Raw genomic sequence first — 26216 nt, 5'->3', positions numbered from 1 at the left:
GCAGATTCGATCACTGGGATCGAATCTGCTGCCAATCGTTCGCGCAACACGCACCCGCCGATCCGATTTCCTCCCGAAATCGGATCGGTCCGTCGATCGCGCCGTGCGGGAAATTACCCTCGATCGCCCGCGGGTAGGGAGCGCGTCGCTAGCGGCGGCCGATCCGATCAGGTATACATTACCTGAGGCTGGCTCCCGGGCATCCCGTCCGTCACTGCTCCCGTCATGGCACCTCCGGCATCCTCGTATAACTTCCGCTGTCATGCCAGTGACAGCGGAAGTACAACTAGAGGGCGCTCTATTTGAACTTCCGCTGTCACTGGTGTGATAGCTTAAGTTCTATGCGGATGCCGGAGCCGGAGGTGCCACATGACGGGGACATCACGCCCGGGAGCCAGCCTCAGGTAATGTATACCGGCGGGGGGAGCGGCGGCAGCACCACCACAACAGATTGTGATCGGTTTCAGGCTGAAATCGATTCACAATCTGTTTGCAGGAAAGGCAGCCATACGATCCCTCTCTGATCAGATTCGATCAGATAGGGATCTGTCAGCTGGTCGATCTGATGGCACATCGACCAGTGTATGGCTGCCTTTACTTCTGAATCTCAAGAGATCACTTGTGTGTGTTTACCTTCTGTCCCCAGCTTCTCTCATGCACTGAACATTACAGGCTTCCTGCAGACAGCTCTGCCTATGTCGTTAATTCCTTAGTATGTGACAGACCAGCTCCTTTCACAGCCTCCAGAGGAGGATTTTTATCCAGCTCTCTTCTATCACTGATAAGATAGCAGAGAAGCTGCTGGCTTATGTAAATAAAACACACACTAGAGTGTGCATAGAGGAACAGTCCAACACTGAAGAACTTGGCAGCCTTCCAGACACAGGCCGACAAGTCTGACAGGGGAAAGATACATTGATTTATTACAGAGATGGTTATAGTAGAAAGAGCTGCAGCAAGCCAGATCACATTAGAATAGGTTTAGGAACTTGTAGGATGGTAGAAAAAACGTTGTAATTTTTGTTACAGAGTCACTTTAAATGATAACCATATTTACACAGTTATGTTTATAGTTGAGCTCTCCTTAATCTCAGTACATGAAGACAACTTTGTAAGTAGGGGACAGTCTGTACTTGATTTTGCCTATTTGTTTTAGATCAAGTACATCAACACATGAATTGTATGTTGATATTCAGTGCTTTAGATCTATTCTGTAGTCCTTAACCACTTCAGCCTTCAGTCGTTTTCACTTTATGCATCCGAGCAATTTTCACCTCCCATTCATTAGCCTATAACTTTATCACTACTTATCACAATAAACTGATCTATATCTTGTTTTTTCCGCCACCAATTAGGCTTTCTTTGGGGAGTACATTTTGCTAAGAGCCACTTTACTGTAAATGCATTTTAACAGGAAGAATAAGAAAAAAACTGAAAAAATTCATTGTTTCTTAGTTTTCAGTCATTATAGTTTTAAAATGATACATACCTCCATAATTAAAACTCATGTATTGTATTTGCCTATATGTCCCGGTTATTACACCGTTAAAATTATGTCCCTATCACAATGTATGGCGACAATATTTTATTTGGAAATAAAGGTGCATTTTTTCCGTTTTGCATCTGTTACTATTTACAAGTTTAAAATAAAAATTTTTTAGAAATATTTAATCTTTACATTGATATTTAAAAAGTTTAGACCCTTAGGTAAATATTTACATGTTTTTTTTTTATTGTAATGTTTTTTTTTTTTTTTATGAAACATTTTATTTGGGTATTTTTGGGAGGGTGGGATGTAAGCCATAGTTTTATAATGTAAATGTGTCTTGAGTTTTATTTTTTTCACTTGTAGTTGTAGTTTTACTTTTTGGCCACAAGATGGCGGCCATGAGTTTGTTTACATGACGTCACTCTAAGCGTAACATACACTTAGAGCGACGTATGGGGGACGTTACAGCCAGAAAAAGCACAGCTTCCGAGAGAAGCTGTCGCTTTTTCAGTGGGGGAGAGCAATCAGTGATCGGGTACCATAGCCCGATTCACTGATTGCCAGGCTAACGAACCGCGTCCGGGAGTGCGCGTGCATGCGCGTGATCGGCCGCGGGAGCGCGCGGACGCGCACATGGCCTCCTGGGCGTAGCTACTACGTCCAGGAGGCCAAAGTAGTTAAAGAACAACTATCAAAGAAACTGTTCTTCTGTAAACCCCACATACCTATAGAGCTTTTAGTCTGCAACAATAGAAAGCTTATCCAAAGTCTTTCATCACAGCCTATGTGAAAAAATGTCTTGTTTACCAGCTGTTTATAACAATTTGTGTTGGCATCTGGCTAGAGGCTAGAGCTATACCATGTAGCTAGGTTCCACTTCTCTGTCCCTAGAGAAGGATCTAAAAAGAAGGGCCTGTACTTTTTTCTTAATTGGATGCTTCCCCACCAGGAGGGGACTGGCCAGGGGGGAAGGGGGGAGATTTCCCCCCAAGGCTGCCTCGCATTTAATGATTTTGTGGTGGTACATTGCCTGGTGTATTCATGTTTTTGTATGATGCAATGGGAACCACTAGGCTAGCTGAGGGAAATACACACCCAATTACAGAGCAATCAGAGAGCGGGCAAGCTGGTAAATATACATAGCATGATGCACAGCAGAGTCTTGCCTGCAGGGTCCATGGGTAAAAATTGTCAGTTCTCTCACCATTGGTAAAATGACAGCATGTGCACAGCTACATAAGGTATTGTCTAGAGGTTAAAAAGTTTTTGACAGTCCCTAGACTCCAGATCTCGGACCCATGTGGCTGATCAAGTGCGATAATCACAAATGATTAACGCGATGGAAACCCTGGCCATTGTAACTCAAAATGTATTATGTGTCGCCAGATGCCAGTGCATTTATACTTTACCTGCCACGCTGTCCCTCGAGTGTCCTTGCTGTATTTCTGCATTGGTGCCCCATGTGTCTACTGGCATATAGCATGTGGGGCACATGTGTGATGTCATTTGGGCTTGGGCTGCCATGAAAACGGGCCTCTAGTTTGTGTTTTTCCTCCAGGCCAAAAGGTCCCAGTCCTCCCCTGCCCCCCCCCCCCCCCCCCCCCCAGAGAGAGAGAGACAGGAACACACAGAACTGCAGCTGAAGATTATGTACATACATTTGAAGCTATATTTCTGCTTTCTAGCATTCTGAACAGATTCCAGTCACAGTATTGCAGTCAGTGAAGATTGTTTCTGTATGCTGGATATTCTGGACACAGTCCTCCATAGTAATGCCCACAGTGAAAACTGTTCTCTGTAAATGTCATTTTCATCACATAAAACATGAAAAGATTAAAAAAAGCCTTTGTATTGCTAGCTGCTAGTATTTACTGGAAATATATGTGGCATTTAAAATTCAAGTTAACTTTGTTAGTTGTCCTTTAAATCTTGGTTTACTGGTTCTGTGCTGGAGTAGGACTGCTACTCTAGAGTAGATGTGTCATTTATATGATGAATGGTAATAGCATCCGCTGTTCAGAACAATGTTACCAGTCTGAATTTTCCACAGTGAACGCAATCAGGGGCGTAACTAGGCCCCACCGGGCCCCCCTGCAGAAATTTTGAGCGAGCTCCTCCCCCCCCCATTTTGGGGGGCTGGAGGGGTCGCAGCATGAGGGGAAAGCCATGGCCACACTCAGCCGGGAGGGGGGACGTTCCCCCCTCCCTCACCTCGGAGCTCTCTCCTCTGCACTTCCTTCCAGATTAAATTACTGTCTGGGCAGCGGCGGGCAGTGTCTGGGCAGCGGCAGCTAGTTTATACAGGAAGTCACGTCAGAGACTAGAGAGAGGAACGCACGCTGGAGCGCACGGAAGGTATGTAGCTGCCGCTGCCCAGACACTGCCCGCCGCTGCCCATACAGTAATTTAAGCTGGAGGGGAGTGCAGAGGGGAGAACCCCGAGGTGAGGGGGGGGGGGAACGTCCCCCCTCCCCGCCGAGTGTGGCCATGGCTTTCCCCTCATGCTGCGACCCCTCCAGGCTCCCAAAATGGCCCGAGCGGGAGCAGGGGCTGCAGGCCCTATTGTTACGCCACTGAACGCAACATACAATACCAGTATGAGCTTGTGTGAAAAGGCCCATAGGACAGCATGGGCATTTTCTACATGTGTTCTGTACTCTACTGGAATGAAATGCAGGATCACGAAGATAGGGGTTGATTCACTAAAGTTCAATAAAGTTGCTTTGCGCAAACACTGTATGGCAAATTTATCAATAATTATGTCAGGTATGTAAAGTGTGTTGTACAAATGGCATGCATTGCTAGCATACCGTACATTATGCTAGTTGCATTACGCACGTTACAATAGCACATCTACAAATATACAGGCATGATATGAAAATACTAACAGTGGGAATTAAATCCTTCTGTCCCTCTTTCTTCCTCTGCTGTCCCTCTTTCAAGACTAATATGCAGGTCTATGTATATAGTTATACGTGTGTGTGTGTCTGTGTGTGTGTGTGTGTGTGTCTGTGTGTGTGTGTGTCTGTGTGTCTGTGTGTCTGTGTGTGTTCTTTCTATGAAAAATGTGTTTGTTGATCGGTGTAACACAGAAAGGGTCTGATTATTGGTGATCTGCAGTATCACCAAGAATACAGATATATACCTGATTATTGATGATCTGCAGTATCACCGATAATCAGATATATTACTAACCTCTGGACACCTGAGTAATATGAGTGTTTGGTGCAACAGTAATGCTTTGAGAACAATACCAGGACAACAGGTACTATAATACAATACAATACAATACAATAACATTTATATAGCGCTTTTCTCCCATAGGACTCAAAGCGCTTAGGCTCTCTCAGATTCACTAATTAGTAGGATGAAGTATTCACACAACAAAAGTTATATTTCTGCAAATGCCAAACTAAACAGGTGGGTTTTCAGTCTGGATTTAAACATGTCCAGGGATGGAGCTGTCCTGATCTGTTGAGGTAAGGAGTTCCAAAACGTAGGGGCAGCATGACAGAAGGCTCTGGGACCAAAAGTTTCCAAGTGGACTCTGGGTATGACTAGATTATTAGAACCTGTTGATCTGAGAATGCGGGGATTGCTACGCAGCTGCAACATATCTTTCATGTATCCAGGGCCTAAATTATTCAGGGATTTAAATGTCAGTAGGCCGATCTTGAATAGGACCCTCCATTCTATAGGTAGCCAGTGAAGGGAGTGCAGGACTGGCGTTATGTGGCAGTGACGGGGTTGGTTGGTTAGCAGTCTGGCAGCAGTATTCTGTATCAGCTGTAGTCGGTACAAGTCCTTTTTTGGAAGGCCAGTGTAGAGAGCATTGCAGTAGTCCAGTCGGGATGTGATGAAGGCGTGGACTAAGGTTGGCAGATCTTCTGGGGGAATGAGGTGCTTGATTTTTGCAATGTTCTTCAGGTGAAAATAGGATGATTTCACCACAGCAGAGATTTGAGTTCTGAAGTTTAAATCCCAATCAATTAGAACTCCCAGGCTACGCACATGATCAGAGCTGCGCAGATCCGTGCCTCCTATTCCCAGTGGTGAAGACTGCAAGTTAAGTTGTTTTGTTATCATGCTCTGCCCTCCTATCAGAAGGACTTCAGTTTTGTCTGCATTTAGTTTCAGCCAGTTGTCATTCATCCATTGCTGTAGTTCACGTAAGCAGGCGTTTATAGTTAAAGTTGGGTCTGTCACACCAGGCTTGAAGGAAAGATATAGTTGGGTGTCGTCTGCATAGCAGTGGTATGTCAGGCCATGTTTTTGGATTAGTTTTCCCAGCGGTAACATGTAAATCGTGAAAAGCAGGGGAGAGAGGATCGAGCCCTGGGGCACCCCATACGTAAGTGATACAGGGGTGGACAGGAAGGGCCCCATAGACACTTTGTGGGTTCTGCCACTCAAGAAGGATTGGAACCACTGAAGAACTATGCCATCAATGCCGCAGTATTCCTGTAGCCTGTTTATCAAGATGTCATGGTCAACTGTATCAAAGGCTGCAGAAAGGTCTAGCAGTATGAGGATGGAGCACTCTCCTCTGTCTCTTGCCATGAGCAGGTGGTTGCATATTTGGATGAGGGCAGTTTCAGTGCTGTGGTGTTTCCTGAAGCCAGACTGGAATGGGTCATAACTGTTGTTTTGTAGGATTTTGGCTTCTAGCTGGAGGTAAACAGCTTTTTCAATTAGCTTGCCCAGAAAGGGGAGGTTAGAGACAGGTCTGTAGCTGGTCATTGCGTCTGGGTCCAGGGAGGGTTTTTTGAGGAGAGGCCTGATGATTGCTTCCTTCAGTAAAGCAGGAAATATCCCTGATTTTAAGGAACAGTTAACAATTTTTAGGAATACCGGTACGAACAGGTCAGGGCAGTTCAACATGAACTGTGTTGGGCCAGGATCTAGGTCACAGGTAGTTAGGCGGACGTGAAGGAGGATGCTTGATGTGACTTCTTCATCAATTTCTTTGAAGTTTGACCAAGGTGTTACATTGTCTCTGCTAATGGTCTTCGGCGCTATATTAGGCTCAGATGCTGTAAGTTGGATGGCGGACCTTATAGCGGAGACTTTGTCTGTGAAGAAATGGGCAAATTGGTCACAGAGGTCCTTTGAAGACTCGATGTTACGTTTTTGACATGCCGGGTTGCAGAGTTTTTCCACTGTGCGGAACAGTTGGGCTGGTTTGTTAACTGCATTTGCAATCTCTTGTGATAGAAAGGATGATTTTTTTCCCGTGATTACCTTTTGGTAGCTCTTCAAGTGGAGGATTAAGGCATGTTTGTCTTCTGGGGACTGAGATTTGCGCCACAGTCTCTCAAGTTTTCGGCCTTGTCTTTTCAGCTCTTTTATAGCGTTATCAAACCACTGTGCATGATGGTGTGGAGTAAGATATTTGGTGCGCAGAGGAGCAATGGTCTCAAAGGTGGAGGACACACATTTGTTGTATTTAAACACCAGAGTATCAGGGTCCAAGCTGGAGTCAGTCAATTCATCAAAGCTAAGGTTATCTCGGATATGTTGAGGTGTTAGCCCTCTAAGACAGTAAGGAATACTGCTAGAGTATGAGTACCTTTCAGCAGCCTGAGACTCTCCGCAGGGAGGAGTCAGACTGGGAGAGGGAAGGACCAGAGCGAGAGTGACACCAAGGAGGATGTCACTGACTGATCTGTAAACTATCTCTTAACTGGGGAGATAGCTCTCAAGGTCGGACAAGCCAGGTCGGCAACACACGGACATACAAAGTACAAAGACAGGAGGCTGATTTGGTAATCCTAAGGCAAGTAGGGTTTGGCAACAGAGTATCAGAAATAGCGAAGTACCAAATCAGTGAACAGAAGAGTGGTCAGGGAAGCAGAAAGTCATAACAGATAATAACCAATGCCTAGTCTTGGGTGTGAGCTCCGTGATCATCAACACCCTGGAACTAGTCTGAAGTATAACAGAATGATAACACAGATTCCTAATCTTGGGTGTGAGGTCCTTGATCATCAACACCCTGGAACTAGTCTGAAGTATAACAGAATGATAACACAGATTCCTAATCTTGGGTGTGAGGTCCTTGATCATCAACACCCTGGAACTAGTCTGAAGTATAACAGAATGATAACACAGATTCCTAATCTTGGGTGTGAGGTCCTTGATCATCAACACCCTGGAACTAGTCTGAAGTATAACAGAATGATAACACAGATTCCTAATCTTGGGTGTGAGGTCCTTGATCATCAACACCCTGGAACTAGTCTGAAGTATAACAGAATGATAACACAGATTCTGACAATAAGGTCTGAGTGCTTCCACGTAGTGATCGCAATGGCAGACAACCAGCGAATGACCAGTACCCAGTATATATAGCCCAGCGCTCTCCAGCGCCTCCCCTAAGTGCTGGACCAATAGGAACTGATACAATCGTCAGCTGACCGGCTTGGTCAGCTGACTCCCTTCTGGCTGTCATAAAAGTTCTGCCTCTCAGCGCACGCGCGCATCCTTCTAAACCTGTGTGGACTATCAGTCCCAGCCACACAAGACATGTCTTGCGTACCACCCGCCGCGCTGGACGCGGAGCCAGCCGCACCGCTATCAAGGCATGCAGCGGTTTCTCCGCGTTCAGCCATACTGGCAGATGTAGGCCTACCGCCGCGTTGGATGCGGAATCAGCCGCCTTGTTCTGAGCACACGCGGCGGCTTTTCCGCGTTTTCTCACAGTGTTTAATTGATGCTAAACTTTACTCACATCCTTTAAATTGATATATGGTTTTTAAATGTATATATGTGGGAAAAGTAATAATGATAGAAAGGACCAGTGTGGTTTATATTGTAAAACTCGATCTTTTGCTTATGAATTCTCTGTGACCTGTGTGACTGGAAGTGGGATGAAGAGGTGATTAAAGGTGTGACAGGGGTGGGACTTAAAGGGAAGGTTCAGGGAGAGGTTGATAAAAATAAAAATACATATCCACTTACCTGGGGCTTCCTCCAGCCCGTGGCAGGCAGGAGGTGCCCTCGCCGCCGCTCCGCAGGCTCCCGGTGGCCGACCCGACCTGGCCAGGCCGGTTGCCAGGTCGGGCTCTTCTGTGCTCCAATGACGGGCTCTTCTGCGTCCCACACGGGCGCGCTGACGTCATCGGACGTCCTCCGGGCTGTACTGCGCAGGCGCAGGACTACTGCGCCTGCGCAGTACAGCCCGGAGGACGTCCGATGACGTCAGCGCGCCCCTGTGAGGCGCAGATTGGAGCGCAGAAGAGCCCGACCTGGCAGCCGGGCCTGGCCAGGTCGGGTCGGCCACCGGAGACGACCGGGAGCCCCTGGAGCGGCGGCGAGGGCACCTCCTGCCTGCCACGGGCTGGAGGAAGCCCCAGGTAAGTGGATATGTATTTTTATTTTTTTTAACCCCTCCCTGAACCTTCCCTTTAAAGGTGTCCTTCTTCCTTATCTTAAAAAGTTGTGAGTTATGGTATTAAACATTCCTGTACTATGCAGTAGACATGTGGTGAAGACCTTTCTCTGTTTAAATGAAGAAAGAGGAAGGTTTATTTTAAATTCCAAGTTAATAAATGAAAGAGTTAATAGATTTCTGGCATCATAAATCACTATTTAATCCACATCCTGTGCTCCTTATTCTTTACATCAGTTGTTTTATTTAAAACAGGCCGGTGAGTTTGGAAGCAAGAACCCTGAGTTTTCATGAGTTTACTTGTAGTTCAATCTTTGCATGGGTCACAGATTTCCAGTAACTGTTTTGTATGTTAAGATCAGAAAAACCTGTTTAAGACACCATATTTAGTAATAAAAAAGAGAATCTAGACATTGCAGCAGAGGGGGTAAAAGTATAAATTCAGCTTCAAAATCTTAAATATTCAATAGTATAATAATGTTTAAAGTGATACCATGAGACATGCCTGCCAAAATACAAAATTATGGAACATCCTAAATTATATAATTTGGAAATATGTTCCCCAAATAACACAATTAAGCCATCATGTCCCCCAAATGACATCATAAGCATGCAATTCTCACAAACTGCATAATGAGGAATGCATGATCCCCAAATAATATAATTAGGCAACATGATGTCCCCCACATAACATAATTAATCAGGCACGTTCCCCAAGTTTCATAAAAGTCCAGTGCCATGTCAAACATATAACAAAATTTGGTAACAAGTTTCTGAGATTATATAAATAGGCAGCATCTAGCCTCATAATAAAATAATTCACCATTTAATAACATAAATAGCATAATAGCATAATTAATCATTAAGCATGCCAGTACCCCATTATAGTGCTCTTCTCCCACCAGTAATGCTCCTATAGTCTTAATATTCCCTTTCATATACAGAGCTTGCAGTGGAGACTTCTATATTTACCTTCTCCCATAGTCCTACCTTTGCCACTAGTCCCAGATGGAGCCTCCAGCATTCCACACCTCCCCAACATTCCGCCACCTGCATCACATGGCCGTGATGATGCTGGGGTATAGAAGCAGAAGAGAGATAAGTTGCATATGGAGGACTAGTGAGGCTGTGAGCAGATATAGAGAGCAGGTACATAACATGCTCCCCTGGATAAGCGGCCTAGGAGGACGGGGTTTTGCATGGAAGGGGGAAGTCTCTTCACAGCAGAGGAGAGATTCATCACTAGCGCTCCAGAGGGATGCAATGGACTGATCACGTCAGGCCACCATCTGTTTCACATAGCCCAAGAATCAGCTCTGGACTGTCTGTCCACAATGGCACCACATAAAGTGAGAGGATCTCTCTGATGTGACATAGATATCAAACTCATTCATACCCTTGGTTGCAGTTCTGGCCCCCTTTAAAAGGTTTCCCTGAGTTTTGGTCACTGGTTACACCACAGGACGTAAGTTCACTGTAGAAATGCACAACATAAAAACCCGAGGCCTGTTTCAGACTGCAGACCGCCGACGCTAACATTTTTAAAACCCCCTGCATCGCCATAGACTTACATGACTTCCGGTCAGCTGCAGATTAGCGCAGGTCACAGCAGGAGCCGCATAGCAACGTAGGTATGCGCTCGCGTTAGGACACTTCCAGTGCAGCGTACCGCACTGTGGGCAGTATGAACTACACTACAGACTTTCATTAGGCTGCGATGGGGTGCGGAAAAATACAGCACCGCACCGCCCGAATGTGAAAGGGCCTTGAGAGTTATTGCAAAATACTTTTCTAAAAGTAAATAAAATCAGAATGAGTTTGCATGAGTCCTCCTTTAAGTGGAGGCTTTGAAAAGTTGTACTCTAGGGACAGATTGCAGCTCTTAGAGGACATTATTAGAGCATATTCATTCCTTAATATGGCATATGGACCATGGACGGAACAAATTTCTTCTACTGAATAGTTAAACTTCTCATATGTTTTACCATTTGCTGCATGCCGTTGTTATGCACTTCACAGATGTATATGCCTGGCAAGGGATCTTTTAAAGGATTTTACAAAGTGAGCTGCAAAAAGTCATTTCCTAGCCCAGGACATGATTCTCACTATTATTTTGTTGCTAGGAGATATGTGTCTACCACCATACTGAGGATGGAATTGCAGCTTTCCAAGCTTCTTAAATTGATAACACTGGTGCTCTTGAGATGGTCCTGATAATACAAAGTTGTGAAAATGACCATTACAGCTGAGTTTGACACAAAAACGTAGTTTGCAGGAATGCTTGTAACAGGTGTCTTAGAATTTTAGAGTGTAAGAAGTAACACACACCTGCAAGAATCTCAGCTTCATGTATACAAAACCTTGAAGCCTAAAGTGTGTGCATAGTGATAACTGTGATTCATTTCCAGCTTAACCTATCTGTGTTTGTCTGTATCAGATTACTAATTCAAGAAAATCTGTAACAAGCAAGGTGTGTTCTGATGTTAGTTGTGCAGTTCTGAGTGACGTCACGCAGCAGCGCTTCCGAGTACTGTGTACCGATATCCGGAGTAGGTCTCCTCAAACGAACCCGGACCAATCTGTGTTGGCAGGAGCGGCCGCAGCCATACACGGGTGTGAACGGATCCACGGACCGGTCAGATCCAATCTTCCCCCTCCTCCTCTCCAGTACACGTATCTCGCCGGGAAGGACTTCAACTCACGCAGACTACAGGCGTGAGTATCAAGATCGCATGCAGCAACATATACTCTTTGACGCTTTGATGCTTTGGTGCATATAGTTGAAAAACGTATAGTGACTTGGAAACAAGGACACGTATATATTCATTTTGAGCAAAACAATGCTATTGGATACCAGTCTGATGCTGAAATAGGAGATTCATCTTATTATTAACATCCATATTTAATGGAGACACTGTTCATTGCTGGATGAAAAAGACTATTGTGTCCGTGTGGAATTTTAAAAGTTCATATAATATTCCTTCCCCCCTGTTTTTAAGTATAAGCATTCATTTTTATTTACATAGGTGTTCCAATAGAGGAGAGGTCTACAGATATAGGTGCAATATAGGTGCAATAGCAGGTTGCCAGTAAGTTTGTTCAGGACGGCCGTCTTGTAGTTAGGACTAGGGGCACTTGGTCATTTGCTGGTCTGACAGTTTGCCATATGTTTGAGATCCTCTGACTATTTTATTGGAAACAACAATAATAAATTGTATTTATTTTATATCCATTGTGGTAAAATTTTGCTATTTCACATATTTTTATTAAGGAGATCCTGGCTAAAAATACTGGCTGAGGCGCAAGAGATAACCGTTTAGATGTAGAAATGTGCTTTTAGTGAAACTAACAAAAAAAATACCATAGATCAGTGGTTTTCAAACTTTTCAGCGCATTAAACCCTTTGTGCATCATCCCCGAGCCTATGTACCCCCTATATTTTTCATAAGACGAAACATAAATAGACAGAAGTTGATCCAATGATACACATAATTGGCAGCATTTCCCCCAAAAAACACATAGCTGTGCAGTTTCCCACAAAACACACAGAATGAGGCAGGTTTTCCCCAAAATACACATGATTAGGCAACGTTTCCTCACAAAATACATATAATTACGGTAGGCACTGTTTTCCCCCAAAGTACACAAAATGAGGCAGCGTTTCACCCAAATATCCCTAATTATGCAGTGTTTCCCACAAAATACACAGTTAGGCAGCGTTTCCCTCAAAATAAACATAATTATTAATTAGCATTTCCCAACAAAATACACATAAGGCCAGAAACCCACTAGGAGTGATTTCTAATCGCTAGTGATTTGAAAAAACTCTTGCTAATGCAATGCTATGGGGGATTTTTTATAAAATCACATCATTCTAATGGGATCACACCCATAGCATTACATTAGCAAGAGTTTTCAACTCGCAAAGCGCTCAGAAAATCGCTACTAGTGGGTTTCTGGCCGAATGTGGCAGCAATTCTCCACAAAAAAACCCACATAATTAGCAGTGTTATACACATAATATGTCAGTGTTTCCCAAAATACACATAGTTGGTAGCATTTCCCTCACAAAAAAACATATAATTAGGCAGTGGTTGCCCCCAAAAATATATTTATTTAAAGGGATACTGTAGGAGGGTCAGGGGAAAATGAGTTGAACTTACCAGGGGCTTCTAACGGTCCCCCGCAGACATCCTGTGTTGGAGCAGCCACTCACCGATGCTCCGGCCCCGCCTCCGGTTCACTTCTGGAATTTCTGACTTTAAAGTCTGAAAACCACTGCGCCTGCGTTGCCGTGTCCTCGATCCCGCTGATGTCATCAAGAGCACACAGCGCAGGCCCAGTGTGGTCTGTGTCTGCGCAGTACACTCCTGGTGACATCAGCAGGAGCGAGGACACGGGCGTGCAGGCGCAGCGGTTTTCTGACTTTAAAGTCAGAAATTCCAGAAGGTAACTGGAGGCGGGGCCGGAGCATCGGTGAGTGGCTGCGCCAACACAGGATGTCTGCGGGGGACCATTAGAAGCCCTGGGTAAGTTCAGCTCATTTTCCCCCGACCCCCCTACAGTATCCCTTTAAGCATTTCTCCCAATAAAAAAAAACATTGGGCAGCATTTTACCAATAAAATATAATTACACAGAGTTCCCCTTTAACCTCTTGAGGACTGCAGGGCTAAACCCCCCTAGTGACCAGGCCATTTTTAGTCAAATTGGCCACTGCAGCTTTAAGGCCAAGCTGCAGGGCCGCACAACATAGCACACAAGTGATTCCCCCCCTTTTTTCCTCACCAACAGAGCTCTCTGTTGGTGGGGTCTGATCTCTCCCCCCGTGTTTATTTTTTTTGTCATAAATATTATTGTTGCTGTATTTAAATAAAAAACCTGTTTCTTTAAATGCCCTCCCTTCCCCCCCCCTCTCTCCCTCCCCCCAGCCAGCCAATCATAGCGATCAGCTCTCATAGGCTTCACCCTATGAGAGCCGATCGCTCTCTTGTCCCCCAGGGAGACAGCCGTGTCACACGGCTGTCCCCAGTGCAGCGCTGCTGCTGATCGCAGCGCTGCACCATGTAAATAGACGGCGATCACGCTGTCTAATTGCCGCTCGGAGACTGAAAGCGGGGCGGAACTCCGCCCCCAAAGCAGGAGATGTGCGTGCAGAGTGCGCGCGATCTCCTGCAAAACAGAGCCCCAGGACTTTACGCCAATCGGCGTTAGGCGGTCCTGGGGCTGCCCCCGCGGCCACGCCCGTCGGCGTGACACGGGCGGCAAAAGGTTAAACTTTTTTTCTCTTTCCCCCAGTTAGTGCCTCCTAATACCCCTTGCGCCAGTGGTGGCACCTAAAAATACAAATTAAGTACTCACCTGGCAGGTGACTCCTCTCTTGACCTCCATCACTGCTCCCTGACCTCCATTGCTGCAGCTCTAGCTACAAATCTCCCGCGCTATGCTGAGTGACAGGCAGAGCTACACAAAAATGGTGTCTGGAGCCCATCGCTGGAGACACAAATAGACTCCACTGCTGACTGCTCTGGCACCATTTTCCCATACCCCTTCTGACATACTTCCGTCAAGAGTCCTGCAGCTGTGCCGGATGCTGCACCTACACACCTGGGGCTGAGATCCACCATTTTGTCTGTGGCCCCTGGGGGACCCCCTGACAGGTGCCAATGTACTCCCAGGGGTCTGTAGTGTGGGGGTGTTAGATATTTACCTTAGTAGTTAGAATCCTCAGGATGTTCTGGAGGTTTCTCTAAATACATACAGGGTGCATTTCTTTATGCTTTCTTTCTGTCCTGTGCAAGAGTTCAGTTTAACTTTAAGGAGATACAAATCTATGTTATAGAAGGGTGAACAGAGTGAATATACTATAATGGATACTTTAGGTAGTGCCTCATAATACTTACAAATGGTAAGATTTTATCATTATTGGGCTCCTTAAGGGCTATAGACCTATGTCTTGTTTATTGTTTAGGGACCATAAAAACAAGAATGCCAGGAGGATAACATAATGAGGAAGAAGATGGAAAGAAAAGTCAGTGCATTGCTTTTAAACCTTGCCATTGGGTGTCACTGTCTGACCTCTTCAGTGCGGTCCTGTCCTAAGACAATGGTGACTGAATAATATGATGCATTTGGGACAAAGCATTTAGTGTAAAGGAAATAGAAAGTCCCAGCCTTCCTTGTGCATCTTGGCTCAGCAGTTTATTTTGCCAGTAATTATGATATTTTAGCCAGTTTGCAGACTTCATGGATGTGTTTGCCAGCTAGCCTCATTAGCTATGCTAGGAAAAGCACTTTATGATTTTACCATGTGTAATTCAAGCTATAACATTTGCAAGTTCAGTTTAAAGTCAGTTTTTCTCATTTAGATGTCTCAGGTTGCAATATTTTGTTTAATATTTAAAGCCCGGATATTCCAAAAATGGTGTTTCCGATCTGTGGTTGAAAAAGGTAGAAAAATAAATAAAAATAAGATGTCAGAATGCGTGCAGCATGATCCTTTGCTCGGACCCGTTTTATTTTCATACACAGATTTAATTCTATTAATTTGTCAGGTTACCATTTAAGGTACATGGAAGCAACAGGTCAAACTCAAATGGAACTTTGTTAAACTAAGCAGAGTAGTATGTGCTGGTTTACACTGAATGCATATCCATTGATGGCCAGATATTGTTCCATTTGGTATATCAGCAATCAGAGCTAAAACCCACTCTCGATTAATTTCTTTGGAATAGAGAGGGCACAGAGAGACCAGAGAGTAGGTGACTACAGTGCCAGGATCTCTCACAGTAAGAGTTTCTTTATAATCTATCTGGACACTGTGGCCCCCTAAAGGGCTAACTGAGGAATTCGAGATTTTCACATTTTTGTGATTGGTACACATGGGGCTCACTGGTGACATTGAGGTGAGCCTGGTACACGTAGACGTAGAAACACTGGAGGCCTATATATATATATATATATATATATATATATATATATATATATATATATATATATAATAAAAAATACATCATTAACACTTGGGAGAATGAAGATCTATCTATTTGTTAATAAATGGACAACTATGAAATAAAATGGGAGTAGACCCTATGTAGTACTAATGGAATATAATAAGGTAACGAAAAATGATCCCCTCCACAATCTGTTATGACCCAGGTCTGAGTGATAGGAATGGAGTGGCCGCTTTAAGGGAATAATGTATTGCCCCTTTAATGGTTCCAAGGAGACGGGAGTGGCTTGGAAGAATAAGTATCCATAAAAATGGAGGACTGAGGCAGCGTACTTGTCTATAGATTATGATGAAGGCGACATTGTTCGCTGAAATGCGTAAACCTCTTTGAGAGGGCACACAAATGGAGTAACATTGCATTACAAATTTGTTTCTTAGAACTGTGCAGAAACAGAGCCACATTGAGCCCCTGCAGTCAGGTGACATCGTTAAGGGAGAACTCCACTGGAAACCGCTGCAACCGAAATCAGCTGAACAACCAGCTGGTGCTTAGCAGGATACCAGGCTACTACCTCGAATGAAGCTGTAAGCTAAGACACTAATCTATTTGTCTACAGAACTACGCTGAGGAGTTAAGGGAGCCAGAGATACAAACAAGTCCCAGAAGGAGCTTTGTTGTATGGAAAGGTGAAACATCAGTTAGAGAAATCTAGCCCTCAGCGCCTTCAACGGAACATCAGACCTGAAACTCCATTTCCCCCCAACACAGTTAAGTTAATGGCGTGACCTGGGGGAGGCCTCCCATAGGCCATTTAGTGCACAGTGGATGCATTGCCATTGAAAATAGCATGGAATCTGTGCAATATTGAATGCACCGATGCAACGCATTTGGTGTAATCACACTAGCTATAGGAGGACTTCACTTGGCTGAAGGAAAAATACTTTATTGCTACGCCTGAATTGGACCCAGTACAGTTTGAGTTAGTGTCATTTGTCACTCCTGGCAAGAAGTTCTGTGTCACCCCCTCCCCATCCCCCCCCCCCCCCCCCCCCCAAACACACAAACACTAGAGAATATGAACCATGTGGCATATAAGGTGGATGCTTAGTACAGGGAGTGCCCAAGATGCAAACAACTCGCCGATCTGACACACCCCCTTCCTGGACTCCCCCAGCTTAGTGTGTAAATGCAGAGCTGTGCTCTCACCTCTCTGCTGGAGTCCTGTGCTGTGCTTCCACCTGTCTCCTCGTCGCTTGGTCTAGTGTCTGGCATCTCCTACTACAAGTAGCATGATTACACACGACATGAAGAGAGTGAGGTGTCGGCACTATAGGGAGCAGAGAACAGACAGAATGGTCGCACAGGCACAGCACTGGACTCTGGCGGGGAGGTGAAAACACAGCTTCTGATGCGCTATACTCTGCTTTTACACACTGGGCTTGGGGAGTGCAGGAAGGGGATGGGGGAGAGGTGGCACAGAGGGACACAGCAGAGGCTTCCTGCAACTTACACTATCCAGACCTTGTAATGTCTGCTCCCCAGGGACCTGCGATGCTGCCGCTCCTCAGGGCACTGAACTTCCTGCTGCATACACAGGTAGCAGAAGCAGGTGATAGAACACCTGTGGGGGTGGGGCTTAGTCAGGGGTGGGGCTTCATTTGGGTGGCGGGGCTTAACTTCCCTGCCAAAATGTATCAAGCTAGTATACAGTGCAGGAGAGTATTGAGGTTTATGCACGTCTTTACTGTTCACAGCATGTTTTGTATGGACGTGTATAACCATCAATACCGCTAGGGAGGTTAATCCAGGGGCATGGTACCTCCCAGGACCAATGGCACTCCAGACTGTGACCTGGAATGCCTTTGCCTAAAAACATTCCTGTCCGAACACATAGCAATATTGATTGACTGAATAGATCTAGATTATAGAATTGTAACCAATGATCTTGGCAAGCGTAAATTAATATATGCATGTTTAAAAAATACCATTCGACAAAAATGATTCACTTTGTTAGAAACCAGAAACCTTAAGATAGAGGCGCTGACTCCTACTGGCCGAAGCTGCCAGGCACTATTGATGTACAGACTTGATGAAAAGGGTGAAGTCCAGAGAAAGAAGTTGTCCTTTTAGTGCATTCACAAACAACAACTTTCACATTTCCAGGTTATTGCTGACCTTTTTCTACAGGAAAGGTAAGACCAACACTGCCTCTACTTTTTAAATTGTTTTTTTTTTATCATATAAGGTGCCTCCCAAATGGCTTTCATATTATCAATAGGCCTAATGCCCATTTAAAAACCTGCCCACCACCCGCTCGCCACGCGCACGCACAACCACCCACCCGGCTGTCCATGCTGTGCACATGCGCAGTAGAAAAAAAACACGGACACACCACACTGATGACACAGGGACATTATATTATTATATTGGATTGTCCAGGGCCACTGGGGAACACCTAAGTAAGTGCACATCAGAGTAGATTCCCAGTCTTCATATAGGAGCAATTTAAGCAGGACTTACTATTTAGTTTTCTGTTAGTCTTGTGGAGCCAGAAAGAAAAGTGAATTTGAGTTTCTAAGTTGACGTTACCTAATACTTTAACTTATTCTAGATAAAATTATAGAAACTATCCTCAGGTTCAGAAACTATCAAGTTTGAAAAATATGCATTCACAGGGACATTAAAATAATGGGTCAAACATGTTTTCCCATCAGTGTTCTTGATGCCTGGTCAGTGCTGAGAAACATTAAAACTGTCTGTGCCCAGAATGAATTTAGTGTTATGTGTTAGCATTAATCTGGAAACTGACAGACTTGCTGGAAGCATCTTATTTAACATTTTTAATTTAATTTTTAGAAAGCCAAACACTCTTTTCCTGGTAACAAAGCCCTATTTAATACGTAACATCAACCTATTTTTATCACTACATAAGGTCACAACGGTTACTTATAGCTTATTATTATAATTTGTTTACAGTGTGCCAACATATTATGCAGTGCTGAAAAAGAGAAATTCTGCATTTGAACCGGCTAACTGGATAATATGGATAAAAGAGCATCAATATCAAATCAGGTGTTGGGAACCAATGATGAAATATGTAATAAAACATGACAAAATAGCAGAACAATATCCAAAGAAGTGCAAAAGTAAGTTTTATCACAGGTATGTAAAAGCCATGGCTGCAACATCATTTGTTTTGTACTTTGATGACCCATATGTTCAACACAGGAATGACTGAAACATGGATAATACTGATTAATTGTGTTATGGTGAAACAACGGATCAGACATTCACCTTGTTTAAGCCCTGAAAGGTGAACTACTGCAGTTTAAAGTCAAATGCTGTGAAGCAGATGGCACAGATAGGACTTACAGAAAGGGAATGATTTACACACAGGGCATGTAAGGCTATTTCTGAGATAGATTCCTGAATGATTCATTCACTGTGAGCTGCTTTAAAGAGAAACGCCAACCTAGAATTGAACTTTATCCCAATCAGTAGCTGATACCCCCTTTTACATGAGAAATATAATGATTTTCACAAACAGACCATCAGGGGGCGCTGTATGACTGATTTTGTGCTGAAACCCCTCCCACAAGAAGCTCTGAGTACCGCGGTACTCTGGGAAAACTGCCACAATGTAACAATGTTCACAGACAGGAAATAGCTGTTTACAGCTGTCTCTAACAGCCAAAACAGCTAGCAGCAGCTACATAACCTGCCCACAGTAAAAATGTCACCATGTAATACATGTCAGAATGTGAATCTGGGAGAGGAAAGATTTTACAACGAGCAAACACTGACTAAATCATTTATCCATAATTATGGTAAAAAATTAAGCACTTTTTTTTACTACATTATTTTCACTGGAGTTCCTCTTTAAGTCTCATCTGTGCATTGTTTACAATAGCATCCGAATGTAAATAAGCAAGCTGCTCATATTTTATGTGGCTCATCTCATATATAACCCTTTTATAACTCCTCCCTGCTCGAGTCACATGTCAACAGAGTTGGGATCCACATAAGACTGTTAGTAAAAATCATCTGACATGCTCAGTAATGTTGCAATAATATGAGAATCAATAAAATAAGCCATATCAAAAGCTATTTATTTTTATTTGTTTCACTTATTGATTAGGTGCTAATTGATTAGGTGCGCGTTGTAGTTGGAAGATTCTTTGTTCTTCGCTCTAACTAGTCCTTCAGACATTCAGAACTGTCTACCGTTGACAGCACCGTTGAGAAACCTTCTTAGCATTCTGCTTCAATATACCATTACACTCCTTCATTTAGGGCTGGGGCTCAACAGAAAGCGCAAATCGCAGATGCCAAATGCTAAGCAGCTTTAGTAGTGATTTTTGCAGTGTTCTCTAGAGTGATTTGGATTGTAATGCTAGCAATTTGTATAGCTATTCTGATTTGTGATTTTTTTTGTAGTTATGGGTAGTAATATCGCTGTAAAATTCCTTTGTACACCAATCGAAAATCAACTTTGCAGTGTTCTTATACTTTGCATTGACGCACAATCACTCAAGAAATGCTGCAGGACCAGCAATTGCTATTTGGGGAAATCATAATCACTCCTTTGGGTTCACCTCAATTGATATTCACTTTCATTAGTCTAGGCTATTCCAAAGTGCAGCTGAAACAGCTCCTGTGGGTCCCAGGCTCAGCCCTATAGTCATAGAAACTCTTGAAAGGTAAGAGACTAACAGCAATGGCAAACAAAATAAGTCACTCATAGCTCCTGGGACAAAAGTGTGAGGAACTTCATGGCCATGTTAGAAAAGGAGTTTATTAGCTTCTTCCCAAACAGTTCTTATGCAGGGAGAGGTGAGTATGAAAAACTCTCCTTAGAGGTACATTTCATGCCCAACATGTCACTTTAAATGTAGACATATCTATGTTCTGATACATGTAAATTCGACTAGAGCAGACATACGGGACTTGTGGGTTCCCAAAGACTGCTTCATGCTGGATTCAGTATTTATATTATACTGCAATTATGCAAAAAGAAAAATTGTGTATATATATATATATATATATATATATATATATATATATATATTTCAAATGATTTTTCCAAAGTCCAAATCATGAACCTTTCCTTAAGATGTGCACTCGTCAGAAAATTCCATGCTGCTGTTTTAATATTTAAACAGGTGCAGTTCTCTAACTAGCAGCACAGCAGAAATGGAATATGTCAATATTAACATGTGCTACTGTGACGGTAACACATATATAGAGTGTGATTTATCAAGCAGTTTAATAAGTTTTACCAGAACCAGTAAAATGAATGCCAGTCCAGCCTGCCATGCTAAGGTAATACAGTCTATCCCCAGCTGTCTAATGAATCACTTGCTGGACTGTCTTCTTTTTTCCCATTTGTATGCTTAGTAGATTAGTATTCATGGGTTTCCACAGTTGGGATGGTTACACTTTCATACGATTACTTATAAAAGGGTCAACGCTTGCAGCAGAGCAGCAGAGTCTAAACTAGCCTTAAAGGGATACTGTAGGGGGGTTGGGGGGAAAATGAGTTGAACTTACCCGGGGCCTCTAACGGTCCCCCGCAGACATCCTGTGTTGGCGCAGCCACTCACCGATGCTCTGGCCCCGCCTCCGGTTCACTTCTGGAATTTCAGACTTTAAAGTCTGAAAACCACTGCGCCTGCGTTGCCATGTCCTCGATCCCGCTGATGTCATCAAGAGCGCACAGCGCAGGCCCAGTATGGTCTGTGTCTGCGCAGTACACTCCTGGTGACATCAGCGGGAGCGAGGACACGGGAGTGCAGGAGCAGTGGTTTTCTGACTTTAAAGTCAGAAATTCCAGAAGTGAACCGGAGGCGGGGCCGGAGCATTGGGGAGTGGCTGCGAAACACAGGATGTCTGTGGGGGACCATTAGAAGCCCCGGGTAAGTTCACCTCATTTTCCCCCGACCCCCCTACAGTATCCCTTTAAGAAGCATAATGTTTGAAATCTGACCACCAAGGTGAACATGAAATAATTATATATTGTGTATATATATATATATATATATATATATATATATATATAAATTATATATACTCTTTTATTTACCTTTTTTACCTCATGTACTTGAGATGACTGTCTGTGTGACACATTAACTATAGCATAAAAGTATTATAGCTGGGAACAAGGGCAGAGCATACTACCACTAGCAGAAAAGCACTATAAGTGGGAGCATTCAGCAGTAGAGATGGCCCGAACGCTTTGCCGGCGAACTTGTTCGCGCAAACTTTATGGCGGTTCGACCCGCCGCCTATACTACATCATAAGGGTCAACTTTGACCCTATACATCACAGTCAGCAGGCACAGGGTAGCCAATCAGGCTACACTCCCTCCTGGAGGCCCCCCCCCTTATAAAAAGCAGGCAACGTCAGCCATTTCACTCACTCGTGTGGCTGCAGTAATTAGAGGAGAGGTGCTGCAGAGACATTAGGGAGAGCTTAGTTAGGCTACAGTTAGGCTTGTTAGGTTGCTCTTTCTTGCTGATAATTATTGCTAAAAAGCACTCCTCATCCTCAACAGCTCTTTTGAGAGCTAATGTTGTTCTTGTGATCTATTTTTTTTTGTGTGTGTCCCACAGACACTTGTGTTGCATATACAGCCCTGCCAGTCAGTCTTAGCTGCTGGACCTTGGCCCCTTGGTAATTCCTACTGTGCCACTGCCAGGCCCAGCACATTCAGTGACTACCTGTGTGTGTGACAGCTGCACATTTGTAATACCCATCACTGCATATACCTACCTGTTGTTCCTGCACCCACCCACCTACGTGAGCGCACGCAGTGTGATATTTAATACCACCAGTCACTGTACCTGTTCACGGTACCTGTATGTGTGTGTGACAGCTGCACATTTGTAATACCAGTCATTGCATAATTGTTCACAGTACCTGTGTGTCCACATGCTGTGTAATTTACCACTCCGTGCATACCTGTTAACTGCACCTGTGTGACAGCTGCACATTGTATTGTAATACCAGTCACTGCATACCTTTCACTGCACTTGTGTGACTGCACATTCTATTAGTCAAGTCAGTGCATACCTTTCACTTCATCCCCCCCCCCCCCCCCCCCGATATGGACAAAACAGGTAGAGGCAGAGGCAGACCCAGAGGAAGGCCACCCGGCAGGTCTGTTCAAGGTCTTGCTGATGTGATTTCGTGCGGCCCTGGACCAAAGTACAGTGCTCAGAAAAGGCACGTCCCATCAACTCCCATGATTGTCAGCACGTGGTTGACTATTTAACACAGAACACCTCATCTTCCGCAGCCACCAGCGCTACTACAAGCACCACATCCGCTGCATTTGACACTTCACAGGAGTTATTTGGTGGGGAATTAACTGATTCACAGCCGCTACTGTTACAACAAGATGAAGGTGCTAAGCAAGTTACACCACCTCATATGTCTGAGTTAGGCGACACTATGGACGTAACGTGTGAGGAGGAGGATGATGAAGTACCTGCTGTTGGTGCAGTTCATGAGGTGTCTGAGGCAAGCGAAGCTGGGGAGGATGATTATGATGATACGGATGCCACGTGGGTTCCTAAGAGACAAGATGACCAAGGGGACAGTTCAGAGGGGGAGTCAGAGAGGAGTAGGAGGAGACAAGTTCCTGAAAGAAGCAGGGGGAGCTCGTCATCAGAAACAGCTGGTGGCAGTGTCCGGCGCCATGTATCGCCACCAATGGACAGCGAGCCAACATGCCCTTCAATGTCAGCTGCTGATGCCACCATAGTGCCATCACCCCAGGGGGGCTCAGCGGTTTGGAAATTTTTTAGTGTGTCTGCCGTAGATCAGAGCAATGCCATCTGTTCTCTCTCCCTCCAAAAGTTGAGCCGTGGAAAGGCCAACAGCCGCGTAGGGACAACTGCCTTACGAAGGCACATGGAGAAAAGGCACAAACTTCAATGGGAAGAGCACCAGAGGAAAAGCATCACACAAAAGAAAAGCCACCCTCCTTCTCCTCTTCCTCCTTCAGGTGCATCATCTTCAGCCTCTTTCTCCCTTGCACCTTCACAATCACAGCCACCCTCCTCCACTCCGCCTCTCACCTTGCGCAATTCCTGCTCCTCTGCACACAGCAGCAGTCAGGTGTCTGTGAGGGAAATCTTTGAGTGGAAGAAGCCAATTTCTGCCAGTCACCCCCTTGCCCAGCGTCTGACAGCTGGCTTGGCGGAACTGTTACCATACCAGCTGGTGGACTCTGAGGCCTTCTGTAAATTTTTGCCCATTGGGGAAGATACCAGGCCGCAATTATTTCTCCAAAAAGGCATTACCCAAACTGTACCATGAAGTTGAGAGGCAAGTGGTGTCATCTCTGGCACACAGCATTGGGTCAAGAGTCCATCTGACCAAGGATGCCTGGTCTGCCAAGCACGGTCAGGGCAGGTACATTACTTAGGGCATTCATTGCCCGAAACGAGCGTGTCATAACCAATTGATACTCTGCTGAATGCTTTTAGCCTTTACTACTAATAATTATTGAAATTCCTGTGAATATTTATGCTAATGAGGAGCACCCTATAGAGATCCTTTTTCTCTTTTTTAAGAAAAGAATTTTGTATTTGTACCAATAAAGATTTTTGATATTTTTGTACCAGAAGAATTGCAAGACTCTGTGCTTTATGTACATTTTAAGTCCTTTCTATGAATATAGTGTAAGGTACATTACTTACACAGCCCATTGGGTCAACCTCGTGACCGCTGGCAAGCAGGGAGTATGTGGCTGTGCAGCGGACCAACTTGTGACACCTCCACAGCTTGCAGGTAGGCCTCCTGCCACCTCCTCTCCTCCTGCTACATCCTCTTCTTCGCTGTCATCATCCTCCTCTTTGGCAGAGTGGCAGTTCAACTCTACTGGTGCTGCGATCTCCTCTCCAGCTACACAGCCCCAGCTCCCCAGGACCTATGCTGCATGCCAGGTACAACAGTGTTATGCCATCTTAGACATGTCTTGCCTCAAAATGGAGAGTCACACTGGAGCCGCTCTCCTGGCTGCTCTTAAGAAACCGGTGGATCAGTGGCTGACCCGGCACCAACTGGAGATCGGCAACGTGATGTGTGACAACAGCAGCAATCTCATTTCGGCTTTGAATTTGGGAAAGTTGACACATGTTCCCTGCATGGCACATGTGCTGAATCTCATAATTCAGAGATTTGTGTTTGAGTACCCAGGCTTACAGGACATCCTGAAGCAGGCCAGGAAGTTGTGTGGGCATTTCAGGCGGTCTTACACGGCCATGGCATGCTTTGCCGCTCCAGGAAGAAAGCATACGGGATCAAGTTGCTGATCAACTTACCAGGTTTTTCACCTCCTCAAACGGCCGCATGAGCCTTCAGGCATTTTGCATGAGTGTCCAGTTCTTCGGCCAGAACATCCCCATCTCCCCAGAGTGTGCCCTTCTACTGTAGTTGTAGAGATACTGGGTGATGGCTTTCTCCTGTTGTAGCAGGCGGTAAAACATCAGCAGGGTCGAATTCCAGTGAGTCGGGCTGTCGCAAATCAAGCTTCTGACCGGCAAGTTGTTTCTCTGCTGAATATCTGCAAAGCATGCCATGGCCATGTAAGACTGTGGATAGAGTGGTGGATCAAGCTGTGGACGAGCGTGAACAGGAACAGGAACAGGAGGAAGAGTTGTGGGATCAATTCTCATCAGCACAAGATGTTTCCTCAACACCTGCGGCAGCCCTGAGGGGGGAGGAGGGGGAAGAGTCGTGTGGGGAAGAGGAGTCAGACTCAGATGATGAAGAAGGTTTTTTTTTTGGAGGCCTCTAATTTAGCATGCAATGTGATTTATGCCCTTAAAACGCTACTTTGCGTCAAATCCAGATTTTTCCCTGGGACTTTTGGCATGTATCCCACTCATCCATGCAAAACCTCAGATGTTAGACCCCTTGAAACATCTTTTCCATCACTTTTCTGGCCAGCATAACTGTTTCTAGTTTTCGTTAGTTCACATCCCCATTGAAGTCTATTGCGGTTCGCAAAAGTTAGCACGAACTGAACTTTTGCGGAAGTTCGCGTTCGAGGTTCGCAAACCGAAAATCAGAGGTTCGAGCCATCTCTATTCAGCAGTGAATCACTGTGCATGCATGGAAACGGCAGACAGTGCAGTCTATGGCATTGTCTGCTGTCCCTGCGATCGGATTTCCATAAGCGCGCCTAAAAGCGCGCTATATGGAAACAAGCCCTAAGACTTTGTAACTTTTTGTTTTCCAAAATGTTGTTTATTTTGAAATACTAGAGATATAAAAGTACACATTCTAACAAGAAATATACAAGACATGTCTCAGAGTAACATCCAACGTGAAATAACAAAAGGTAAAATGTCGCAAGGCCAAACTAACCAAAACAT

This window comes from Hyperolius riggenbachi, chromosome 1 (assembly GCF_040937935.1).
Source record: "Hyperolius riggenbachi isolate aHypRig1 chromosome 1, aHypRig1.pri, whole genome shotgun sequence".
Taxonomy (NCBI): Eukaryota; Metazoa; Chordata; class Amphibia; order Anura; family Hyperoliidae; genus Hyperolius; species Hyperolius riggenbachi.
Note: the sequence above shows the minus strand (reverse complement) of the source record.